The sequence below is a fragment of the Taudactylus pleione genome, unplaced genomic scaffold, assembly GCF_031769625.1.
Source record: "Taudactylus pleione unplaced genomic scaffold, aTauple2 ptg000082l, whole genome shotgun sequence".
NCBI classification, from domain to species: domain Eukaryota; kingdom Metazoa; phylum Chordata; class Amphibia; order Anura; family Myobatrachidae; genus Taudactylus; species Taudactylus pleione.
In genome coordinates this window covers 6419582-6431959 of record NW_028284484.1, presented here as the reverse complement: position 1 = coordinate 6431959, position 12378 = coordinate 6419582, and positions in this window count along the sequence as shown.

The window sequence follows — 12378 nt, the reverse complement described above, 5'->3', positions numbered from 1 at the left end:
TTTTCTTATTTCTATATTTCCACTTTTACAATAATAATAATAATAATAATAATAATAATAATAATGCCCCCCACCCCCATTTTCCCATCAGAACCCATAGGGTACATTACTTACCTTTCCAAAGTCCGGAGTCCCACCCTTGCATGCTGCAGCACGCACGCTACTCATACCTGTTTTTCTGTCTTCAGTCACTGCAGTCCACGTCTAGCTATTGGAATATAATAGAAAATAAAAATAATTAATGCCATTGGCCTTAAAGAGTATCTACAATGGAGCAGCTGCCCAATGGAGATTGTGTAATCTCCTAACCAAAAGTAAAAATAAGATAGAAAAAGAAGGTATTGGCTAAGCTCCAGTTGAGAAATTCAAGCTAAATGCACAAGTTTAATATATAGCAGCCAAGGATTTGCGGTGCAATGTACAGATTTAAGTGGCATATATATAGTATGTAATATGTGCATTATAATGTATGGCTGTATATGACATGTAATATGTGCATTAGTGCAGGGAGAGTGTAATGTATGTGGTGAATTACTGCAGGTAGAGGAAGTGTAGTGTATGTAGCATGAAGTATATAAAATGTGCATTTTTGAAGGCAGTGTAATGTATGGATGTATGTGTAGTATGTAATATGAATGTATGTAGTGTGTAATATGTGTATTAGAACATAGAGAGAGGCAGTGTAATGTATGGGTTATGTTGTATATACTGTATGTGCAGCATAAAAGTAATGTATTTGTATGTATATATACCAGGGGCAGCCTATGCACCGGGACACGGAGGGGTATGAGGTGCCTGGAGGGTAGAGGGTCTCCATACCAGAGGGAACTGGACACAAAGAGGCAGCTGGGTTGGATACTTACCGAGCTGTTTCCCCTAGCCGGGATGCAATCGGGAAGCCGGCTGACGTGATCCCGACAGCCGACTTCCCGACTGCTTTATCCTGGCGTGGGTTAAATGACAGGCGTCTATATCTAGACGCCTGTCATTTTCCCGACGCTGGGAGACAGGTGCCCGGCATCTCGATCAAAGGGATGCTGGGCGCCGCGAGCGGACGGCCGCGGAGGGGGAGGGTTAGGTTTAGCGCACCCGGGGGGGGATTTAGGGTTAGGCACCCCCCCCGGGAGGGTTAGGGTTAGGCTAGGGGGGGGGGGGGGAGCTAGGGTTAGGCACCTCCCGGGGGACTTAGGTTTAGGCAGCAGGGAAGGAGGGGGTTAGGGTTAGGCACTTACAAGGGGGATTAGGGTTAGGCGCTTGGGGGAGAGGTTAGGGTTAGGCACACATAAGGAGGGCTAGGGTTAGGGGGGTTAAGTTAGTTATTACTTACCTGAGGACAATCGGGATTTCCAGCGCTGTCGGGCTGCCGCTGCTGGGATCTGTTCATCTGTCGGGCTGCCGCTGCCGGGAATCGAACCGCCGGCCATGAAGCCGGCGGTATTTCATACCAATTCCCCCCTAGCCACCCGCGCTGCAGGTCCTTTGCCAGTCTCCACTTAACTGGCTTCGTCCTGTGCATGGTGGTGATGTCAGGTGGCCTCTCCCCGTCTGAGTTTGCAAGTCACCACCGGCTAGGGAGGGCGGGGGAGGACGGAGGTGTCAGACTGCAGGCACCATTTCACCCATGGCACAGACCGTGTCGGGTGAAGCAGGCAGTGGTTCCTGCTGCAGCGAACAAGAGAGCTAAATGAGTGAAAACGTTCATGAGTCCACGGGCCCGACGGTAACTCAGCGGCTCGTCTCCCTAAGGTAGTGGGCGTGTCCGCCAGGCAGGGAGACCCACCGGGGATTTCCCCGACCCCCCGGTGCGCCAGTCCGACACTGCACCTATCACATGGCAGTCAGACACTTTACACATGAATCTATCTGCCCCCCAATTTCTGATGGCAGCCCTGAACACAGCCACCGATTTACAACCAAGGTGTTACCAGCAGTAACAATGTTTTTGTAAAGAAGTGGAAAAGTGGGTAACAGCAAGTAAGGAATAAGACCATTTTATTGATTCTGTAAAAGCAGATACAGTGTATCACCCATATATGATATAATTATTATTGTCTTTCATGTGTCTCTTACTTACATACAAATAAAATGTTTCCCTCCCATTTCTTGACCACATGTCAGAAGCATTCATCCATTTTCAGCATTTCTCCATAAACGTCCTCAGTTTTATCATCCACAAATTGTATGCCTGTACCCATGCAATGTACTGTACTGTATCTAGCATAACTCATATGCTCATTTTATCAGCCTCACAACTACTGTATTATTTCCAATTATCCACTCTGATCTCACTAACCTTGCTAGACCTCACATTCTCTTCACCTTCTCAGAACTGCCATTCATAAAACAATCATCAAATTAAGCAAAATCTTTTTTTGAAATACATTTATTAAGAGGTTTTACCACAAGTAAAATCAACCTTTTTTTCTCTGCATTATAAACTAGGAAAGTATTGAGCAAGATTTGCTCTTACAAGCTTGCCCTATAAGAGAACAAAGCTGGTGGAAGACTCTTGACTCACAAACAGTCATCCTTCAGCACTCAGGAGAGGAAAAACCCCCTGTGGAGGAAACCTCTGGGGACCCTTGGCATGAAGGACTGCCCGTCCCTCTGGGCACTAGGAGGCTATGCAGAGTTACATTATCAAACTTAATCAAATATAAACATGTGAGATTGAAATATATAACACACCATACTAAGAGCTAACATTGGCTGATATCATTAATATAGCTCCTGTCCCCATCTCCTGACACTACCCAATTTACATTCCTCAGAAAGCTGCGCAATTTGCTGAAGAGGACGGTCATCCCCTTTTGAGAAGCACCAAATTTACTCCAATCGCAAAGATATAGTGATATCTGCGCTGTCCTGCTAGAACCTCACATGGTAGAAGTAAACAAGCTCAAGGTCATATTTTAGGGTAATCAAGCTCCTGGTCTGCAGGCACATCCAAGTGAGGCTCATTTGTCTTTGATGAGATACTTACCTCACCCGGGCATCTTTCCCTCAGGGCGCTGGCTGTATATGAGGAATATATCAGAGTGCAAGAGATGTTTAGTGAGTACGTTAATGACAGCAATGATAATGCTATGTCAGTGTCCTGGGTGTGTGACAGAGACAGCAACAGCAACAGCCAAGAGCTACCATTATGACATCACAGCATGACCTCACATGTGTCCTACATTCCATAAAGGAGAAATGCACATAATAATCTCTAGTGATATGTGATATGTTTATATTCTCCATCACCTCTGCTTCCCATGATACGCCTGCTATTTATTACACATCTGTCCCTTTGCCATCTCCTTATTCGCCAAAGTTCTCTTTTACTGCATCCACTCATTCAATCAATCAGCTCCTATCACGTCTTTCTTATTTCATTAATCTGCTGCTTCTGTCTACTTTCCATTTTTCAAGATGCTACTTGGTTAGAAAAATAGCAAGAGATTGAGATAATACTAAAAAAGCACAATGAAAATAAAAATACTGTATTATGCTGTTTATGTATACAATAAATTACCATTAATCGTTATTTCAGCACTGCTATGGGATGAGAGTAAAAACAAGTGAGGTTTTCCTGCCGGATAACCAGCGTTACATTAGTGTGCGAGGTTCTGACAGAAACTTGTTGCTAATTGAATCTTCCTCATAGTCTCTGTGCTCAGTATACAATATAGTTGGCCATGCTGAAGATATAGTCCCCAACTTGTCCATTATATAGTGGACCTTCATGATTAATATTCAGTTTAGCCCCATGCAACTTGACCAGTATACAGTATACAGTATCCCTATTATGCTTGGCCAGTATACAGAATAGAACCACTGTGCTAAGTATGTACTCTAGGGGGTCATGTAGAGTTGGATGTGAGGGCCTTTGTAGTGTGTAAAATGTAGTTTTTAGACCGCTCATGCACAAGAAAAATGGATAACCCCACTTCCCTTCTATGCTTTTTGTGTATCCCTGACTTTCGTATCCCGGAGTCTTGATAGCAGAATGAGGGAGGGAAGGGGCATGTAAGTGTAGGAAAGTGGGTTAAACTCCAGCACTGGAACATAAATCCAAAAATAAAGTAATGTAGAGTTTATTGTGGGCTTACATTCCAGCTCTGGAGAATAATCCTCTTTCCTAACATAACCCCAGTAACTATTTGGGAAGTTTGACTTTCTCTTGGATGCAGGATTTAAACAACCACTTACCTTGTGGTTATCACTCCAGTGATGTCAGTTAGAATGTTTATGCAGTACAGTAAATTGGTTACAGAGGGTTTTGGGAAGTGTTTAGTTCAATCAAATACCTTTACATTGTGTTCTTTTTAACATGATTTCTTCTGTGGCACTAAAGGTCCCAGCAGGTCCTGAATGATTTCTACAAGCACCAGCATGCTTGCATCAGTGGCGTAGCCAGCATTTGACATGAGGTGTACGAAGATGAAAAAATAGGTGCCTTAGGCCCATCTGAACTATTATATAATGAAGGTGCATCCTCAGTATAAAGCACAGGTGTTAGCCATACACGTCTTCACACCTTCTCACATGCCCTTTATAAGGTCCCGAACCATAGTGACACAAACATTTACATTTAGTATATGCGCACTAAATTATACATATTTTTGTCACAATGTTTAATTAATCCATATCAATGCTAACAATGCCGACATAATAAAATGGCTCTGTCTATGATTGTACTTACAAAGAATAGCAGATGGCGCTGCGGGAGACTGGTCCCACATGGAGGGGCAAGGGAACAGGGATCCCACTTTATGGTAGCTGCACACGCCCCTCCAGTACTTAATACAGCGATGACGAGATTGTCTAAAATGCTAAAGGTCTTTCTAAGGTTAACTACTTTGATAGTTGATTTGTCCTCTCTTATCGCTTTCTCTAACTCTCTCTATGGGCCGAATTCAATTCAGTGTGATGTTGAATAGCCGCGGGAGGGAGCTCCCACAGCTATTCAATACAACGCGCTGTTTGGGCGGGCTAAAGTATTTCTTCTCGCACCCCCCTGGGGATGCGAGGAGAAATCCAACAAATGTGCCGGGCGCGCAGCTGTTTGCCTGCTTAGCGTAGTGCTGAGAGCCGCGCGGCCGGCACATTACTCGGAGAATGCCGATTCTTGCGACTATACACCCATGTTAAGTCGCGAGAACCAGCATTCTCAGACTAAACCAATTCCCCACCAGGCAAACAGCGCAGTGTATTGAATAGCTGTGGGAGCTCCCTCCTTTGGCTATTTATCATCACATTGAATTTAATTCAGCCCTATGGTTCCTTTGCAAATATTTAGTAGTATCAGATAGCACATGGTATCCCAATTACAAAATCTCCAGTCATGACCATACAACAATGACGTGCGGGGGTCAGTTTGCCAGAATTTAAACTGGATTTCTAATGTTGAATATTGCTGGAAAAAAAGAATTATAAGAAATGATGATGGATTGATGAGAAAAAAAATACAGAGAGACCATGTCATATAACGTGCATGTCTGCATTTAAACTATGTACCCTACTGCAAGTGATAATAATGACTCAATTTATGGCCCTGCAGATTGCAATACATTAAAAGCTTTGCCTCTCAATTTTCTGCAACACAGCGTATTCCCACGAGGTCGCTTATTACAGATATCACTATCAATATCTCTTTCCAACAATAATTGAACATCCATATTAATTAACCCCAACCACCACAGACAAATGGGTGGTAATTACATTACATCTCTACTGTCATTGTGCAGTTCATACAACCTTGGATTCAATCTATTTATTATATATATTTAAATACATTCAAATGAACAATTCATTGTAAGATCAAAGAAGCATCATGTCGTCTTTAAATGGTGGGCTATTTTGGTCTCAATATTTATCGCACATTGGCCCTCATTCAGAGCCGCACGTTAACAACAGTACGCTCGTTGCGTTCCGATGTTGACTAACCGCGCATGCGTCGGTGTTACACTGCGCATGTGCGTACGGCAGATTGCGAGCTTTTTTTCTCTCGTTCCTAAAATAGCGTACAGGAAGTGACATGTCAAATGTGATTGACAGAACAGGGCGTTTTTGGGTGTTGACGGGGGTGGAGATGAAAAAACGCAGGCGTGGCGAGGCGTTTTTGGGGCGTACATACATTAGCAGATGCGAACGTCAAATGTGTTCGGACCGTCTCATACGTCACTGGAACATCCGCTTTCCCTTCAAAATGCTCGCACAGCTTAGGGTCAGGATTACTCGACCACATTGGCGATGGCCTTCTCCTCCGTCCCGGGACTCAACGATGGTGCTGCGATTAATCGCGGCTGGTCAGTAAAGTAATTAGTGTTGGATTGAAAACCGGCTTGGTATGTGTTTGGAAAGCAGTTTATTGGGATAGCAATAAACTGCGTACGCAGGTGGAAATCAGAGCTGCTAATGTCATGATTACACAATCAATTAGCGTACATTTTGGGTGTTTTATTTTGGCCACAATTTGTTGGTTATGGCCTATTGTAACAATAATGTCATCATGTTTTAATTAGCTCCCCTTTTTTTTGGTTTACTGTGGAATTTGCATCGCTATGTGATTTTTTAAACGTTCCTTAAAGAGGCCTTTTTTTTTTTTAAGAGGGTCAGTTTTTGCCTTTAGGGCCAGGATTAAATGTAACCCATTTGTACAATAATGTCACAATACAATGTCAGTTTTTTGTTTTAAATTTATTGTTTAAACACAAACAAATTGGCCTAATATTTTTTGGCCTTTTTTTTGTGGCAAAGATATTTGTTAAAATAAAAAAAAAAGCCATAACTGGTAACATAAACGTAAATACCAAATTTAAAAAAAATTCACAAGAAAGGAGAGGGAAGTTTTGACCAGAAAGGAATACGAGCCAAGCACAGAAGGAGTGTGGGCAAAGTCGCCATTGCTGTCACCGTTTTCTCGCCCGTTTGGCTGGGTGAGGGTGGGACCCAGACCGGGTCCCGGATGCCATCGGGCTGGCCTGTCCAGAGGCAGATGTTGTGGCCTCTGGACTAGGCACAGGGCTAGGCACATTTGGAGGATTGGCTGATGTTGTGCCAGAGGTGGAGGATCCGGATGTTCCGGCAGGAAGGGAGGTCGGCTCCACCATGTGCTGGCGAACGAGCTGCTCCAGGGCATCGGCGATGCGGATGTTGGCCCTGGTATTTTCTGCCAGGGCCTGACCAATGGTCACGTTGGCCGCAGCATTTTGCTCCAGGGCCTCAGCCACCCGTATCAGACTGGCGTCCATCCTCTGCAGAATCTCCGTATGGAAATCCGATTTAAAATTGAGTTCTGTGAGGAGGCCCACTGCCTGCGAGGGGGCACGCCCTGGACTGGCTTCTGCAGGGTCCTCAGCCGGATGTACTGGTTCCTCCCCTGCAGAGCCAGCAGAAATTCTGCGGCCAAGGCTCCCCTCTGGAGCAGACTCATCCGCCTCTGTCTCTGTTAGGAAAATTGCGAAAAGACTCACATTAGAATCTACATATTGGCACAATAGCATTTCAGAGTTGGTGACATCACAAGACTTACCTTGGCCAACATGAGGAGCCGCAAAGTCTGGCATGTCCGTATCCATGTTGGACACGCCAAACACCTCCACAGCCTGCACACACCCCTGTGCCAGCTCTTCTAAGTCTGTCAACTCCAATGACACAGGGGTGGGACCCCCACCTGTCCCCCTTGCATGCCTAGCCCTGTCGGCAAGTTTTTGCTTGAGACGATATTTGAAGTCTGCCCATCTGTGGAATGAAATTGGAACCATTATCCTTTGTTTTACAATGGGGTTTGTTTATAGGATGGGAAAGTGTTTACTTACCGCCGTTTGACATCCCGGGCTAGACGGACATAATCACCCACCCTATTGACAGCAACGGCGACCTACTCCCACATTCTCCACTTCTGGCTTTGGCTCATATTCCTGGCTGCCTGGGGCAGGATGTCAACGCACTTCTGGATCAAAACCTCCATCTCCTTGCTTGTGAAATGTGGCTGCCTTTTTTTTTTGGCAGCTTTGGCGGGTTGACTGGGGCCAGCAGTCTCTTCCATGTCATCCTCCTCACCTATTTGGGTAAATATGCAGATTTAGCCACTTCACAACTTGCACAATATTATGTTTTTAAAGAATCATTGAGACAAAATGCATGAAGGCCTTACCGCCGGATTTTTGGCCATTGTTTCCCTGGTCTGAAGCCATGTCTCTGCTTCCAGAATGAAATCAACCAGAAATTAAATGTGATTTCGTGACGTATTTATACATGCGTCCTTAGTTTGCGGCCGCATCATTGATTGTGCGTCCCTATGATTCATCCTTAATTTGTGCGGGAAAATAAACACTATTTATGGCTTGGTGTGTGTGGAGTCGAGGTTGCGTTGTTGGATTGTTGGCGGTTAAGTTGGTTGGATTTGGTTGTTTGCGGTTGGAGGATTTGGCGGAGTTTGTTTTTTTTTTGTTTTGCTACAGTTGTTTTGGTTTTCCGTTCGCATTTTTTTGGTTTATTTTTTTCCATCGTTTCCTGATTTGGTAAGTTTTGTGCAGTCTAATTTGTGGCCAATTGGTGTCTACTTCTGGTTTTTGGTTTTATATATTTTTTTTTACACTAATTTCATCTATTTTAGTTTGTTTTGGCTTTCGGACCCAAAGACCTTTTTTTGGAAATCTTATATATTCGAGTTGGGTAAGTCCATTTTTTTTCTTGCATTTGCGAACTAATTAACGCATTTTTGACTGTTGGTGTAGTGACTTGCATTTGCGAACTAATTAACGCATTTTTGACTGTTGGTGTAGTGACTTGCATTTGCGAACTAATTAACGCATTTTTGACTGTTGGTGTAGTGACTTGCATTTGCGAACTAATTAACGCATTTTTGACTGTTGGTGTAGTGACTTGCATTTGCGAACTAATTAACGCATTTTTGACTGTTGGTGTAGTGACTTGCATTTGCGAACTAATTAACGCATTTTTGACTGTTGGTGTAGTGACTTGCATTTGCGAACTTATTAACGCATTTTTGACTGTTGGTGTAGTGACTTGCATTTGCGAACTAATTAACGCATTTTTCGAGGCTTATTCATCATGTAAACCAGTTTTGCTTTTCCCTTTTCCATTTTTGGGGTCCATTTGACCCCTATTTGACGTACGGTGTGCAATGTCGTTTTCATCGATGGCCAAATGTGTGTTTCGCCTATTTTATGTGTTGGCTTGCACCAATTTGACAAACAAAAAAATCACCCTCTAAATTTTTGATGTCTCATTTTTGGCTTTTTTACAGTTTATACGTATCATGACAATACCCCGGCATGTAAGCAGCTATGGATGGTATCATAAAGCTAAGTTGTTTTATGTTACTTTTGGGGTGGCTCAAAAGCCTTACATTGTAAACTTTGAATTTCAGGTAGATCTGGGGCGAATTGTTCTGGCCCTGCTCCCGGAAGACGACCAACCTCAAACTCGTCCCAGGCGTAGGCATCGTAGGCATGCAAGGCCCCAGATATTTCGAACACGTGTCACCCTTTTTGGAATGCCCGATGATGAGGTTTTAAGACGCTACCGTCTACCTCCCAAAATCATCATAGACACTCTCTCATTAATAGAAAGTGATCTTGAGCGGCAAATTGACAGTCCAACAGCAATACCACCACTGACGCAATTTATGGCGGTGTTACATTTCTGTGCCTCAGGATCATTTCAAACAACGGTGGGAATAGTGGCGGGCATCTCCCAATCCTCCTTTTCCCGGATCCTGAGGGCAGTGATGGAGGCACTTTTCAAGCACCTCCATCATTTTATTAAAATGCCTTTGGATATGGGTGCCCTTAGTGTGGCCAAGGCCAATTTTTACCAAATAGCTGGCTTCCCACACATCATAGGGGTTGTGGATGGTACTCACATACCACTTCAGCCTCCAGCACGGCTGGAGGCAATATTTAGAAACCGTAAACACTATCACTCCCTGAATGTAATGGTGGTATGTGATGTCTCCCTCCAGATCCTGTCCCTGAATGCTAAATTACCCGGAAGTGCTCATGACTCCTTCGTCATCCGGCAATCAGGGATATGGCAGAAATTAACCAACCTACAAGCTGGTGATGCGTGGCTTCTGGGTAAGTGGAGACCTTTAGTACATAACAATGTTAAGCTTGATACACAGTGTTCCTGATGTTGGCTATTTTTTTTCACAGGAGACAGTGGATACCCTTGCATGTCCTGGCTGCTCACTCCTTATTTGGCTCCCACACCAGGGCCACAAAGTGCGTATAATTCCGCACTTACAGCCACCAGGCAAGTGGTGGAGCGCTGTATCGGCCTTTTAAAAGGCCGATTCAGATGCCTCCACCGCTCTGGTGGCGAGCTCATGTATGTGCCGGATATGGTGTCTAAAATTGTGGTCCTGTGTGGGATATTTCACAACATTGCCATAAGGAGTGGTGTCCCAATGCAGCCAGAGGATGCCTTACCTGAGGATGGCCCCCCCGAGGTTGGTCGGAGGTCAGTATGTGGGGGGGCCATACGCGATGATGTTGTGGCCAGATTTTTTAGGTAAGTTGTAACAAAACTACAGTGTTTATACCTAATGTGTTTGTGTTTGTTTGCGAACATCTAATTTTGTGTTTTTTTTCTCACCATCTTCTGTTTGTTCACATAATCTTTGGCACTCCAACGCTCACTACTTCCTGCTACCCTTACCAAACCTGGATCTGGTCCTTTTGGGCATATATTCTGGAACCCATATTGCAACACCATGTTTGTGGAATCATGTTGGCATGGTCCTTCGTCAACCAGTTCTTGATTTTTTGTTTTTATTTAATTTTTTCTTGGTATGTGTTGTATTTGAATTTATCACTGTGTTCTTTTTTTGGGAGTGACCACTTTGTTTTCTCTGTTATGTTGTGAATAAATGTTTGGAGAGTGAAATGGTCTTCCTTTTTTGGGACGTTAACAGCAAGTGTAACCAGGTTAACACAAGTTACATTTGACTAAGGGGTAATCCAGTACTGATGCCAGTTGAGCTAAACTGAAATATGTTTTCAGCTTCCCAACCCACACCAAAAGGAAGCCTGGCCCAACCTTGGGATTTGTAAGATTGGCCTAAGCAGCTTGCGCACCAACTAGGAACCTGTAAAATGTAGAAATATGTAATTGACACTACACCCAAAAAGGGAAATGACATTGTTACTGTTATGTGTTTCTTGTGTCTGTTTGACATACAAAGACAAAACACAATCTAACTTTTAAAAAAGGGAAATCCTTGCAGGAACAGTCTACTTATGTCATGCTAAACTATCTTGGTTTTGGATTTAAAAAATGAGCCAGAACGTATATTTGTCTGAATAAATTTATTTAGAAACGTTAACAAAAATAAAAAAACTACTGGCGAAGGAGGCCAGACAGCCGGTCGAGGGCCACCAGAATGCCGATTACATGTTGCCGCATCTGGCCAACACAATCCGCCACCTCTTGCCGACGCCTCTGTTCCTCTGTGGGTGAGAAAAGTGTGTGGGTTAATACAACAATAGGGAATCCACATTAAAAAAACAAAAACACAACGAAATCACTCCTAAACCTAAAAAAAAAAAAAAAAAAAAGGGGGTGCTGCCAAAAATACAAGGCCTATGTACAAATTCCCACAGGTGTGATATGTGTATGTTGAAATCACCAGGAAGAGGTAAAGGCAAACTGCAAAATCACCAAAAGTCAAGCCACAAAAACACGAAGAAAGGCACGACACATGATTACATACAAACAGTTTGTGCTTTAAAAAAAAAAAAAAAAAAAACATACCGGGAGCCAAAACGGGAGCTCCGGAAATGCCTCCATGATCCTCCTCGGAGGATCCGTCATTCCCCAAAGAATGGGGAGGAGTTATGATGGACTCCGGGGAGGGGGTAATTGGAAGAGGGGTGGGTGGAGGAGAGGGGGAAGTGGGACGGAGGGGAAGGAGGCCTGACATTTCCGGGAGAGGGTCTGGGAAGGATGGGGAGGAGTGGGGAATAGGGGAAAGATTTGGGGTGGAGTGTTGGCTGGGGGTTGGGGATAGTGGCCGGGAACGCCGTCTGGACGGACGGTGACGGCGGAGTCTTGGCTGTCCCCCTAAAATATGTCAAAGAAATTGCGGTTAGTTTATGGACAAATCCGGGGACCAAAACTAAAAAAAAAAAACAACCCAAAAAATAAGCCAAATAGGAGTAGAATGAATAAATCAGAAATAGAGGGAAAACATGCACCACGCAGATATGAGTACAAATAATAAATAGGACAGACAGGAAAACATGCACACGCAGATATGAGTACAAATAATAAATAGGACAGACAGGAAAACATGCACACGCAGATATGAGTACAAATAATAAATAGGACAGACAGGAAAACATGCACACGCAGATATGAGTA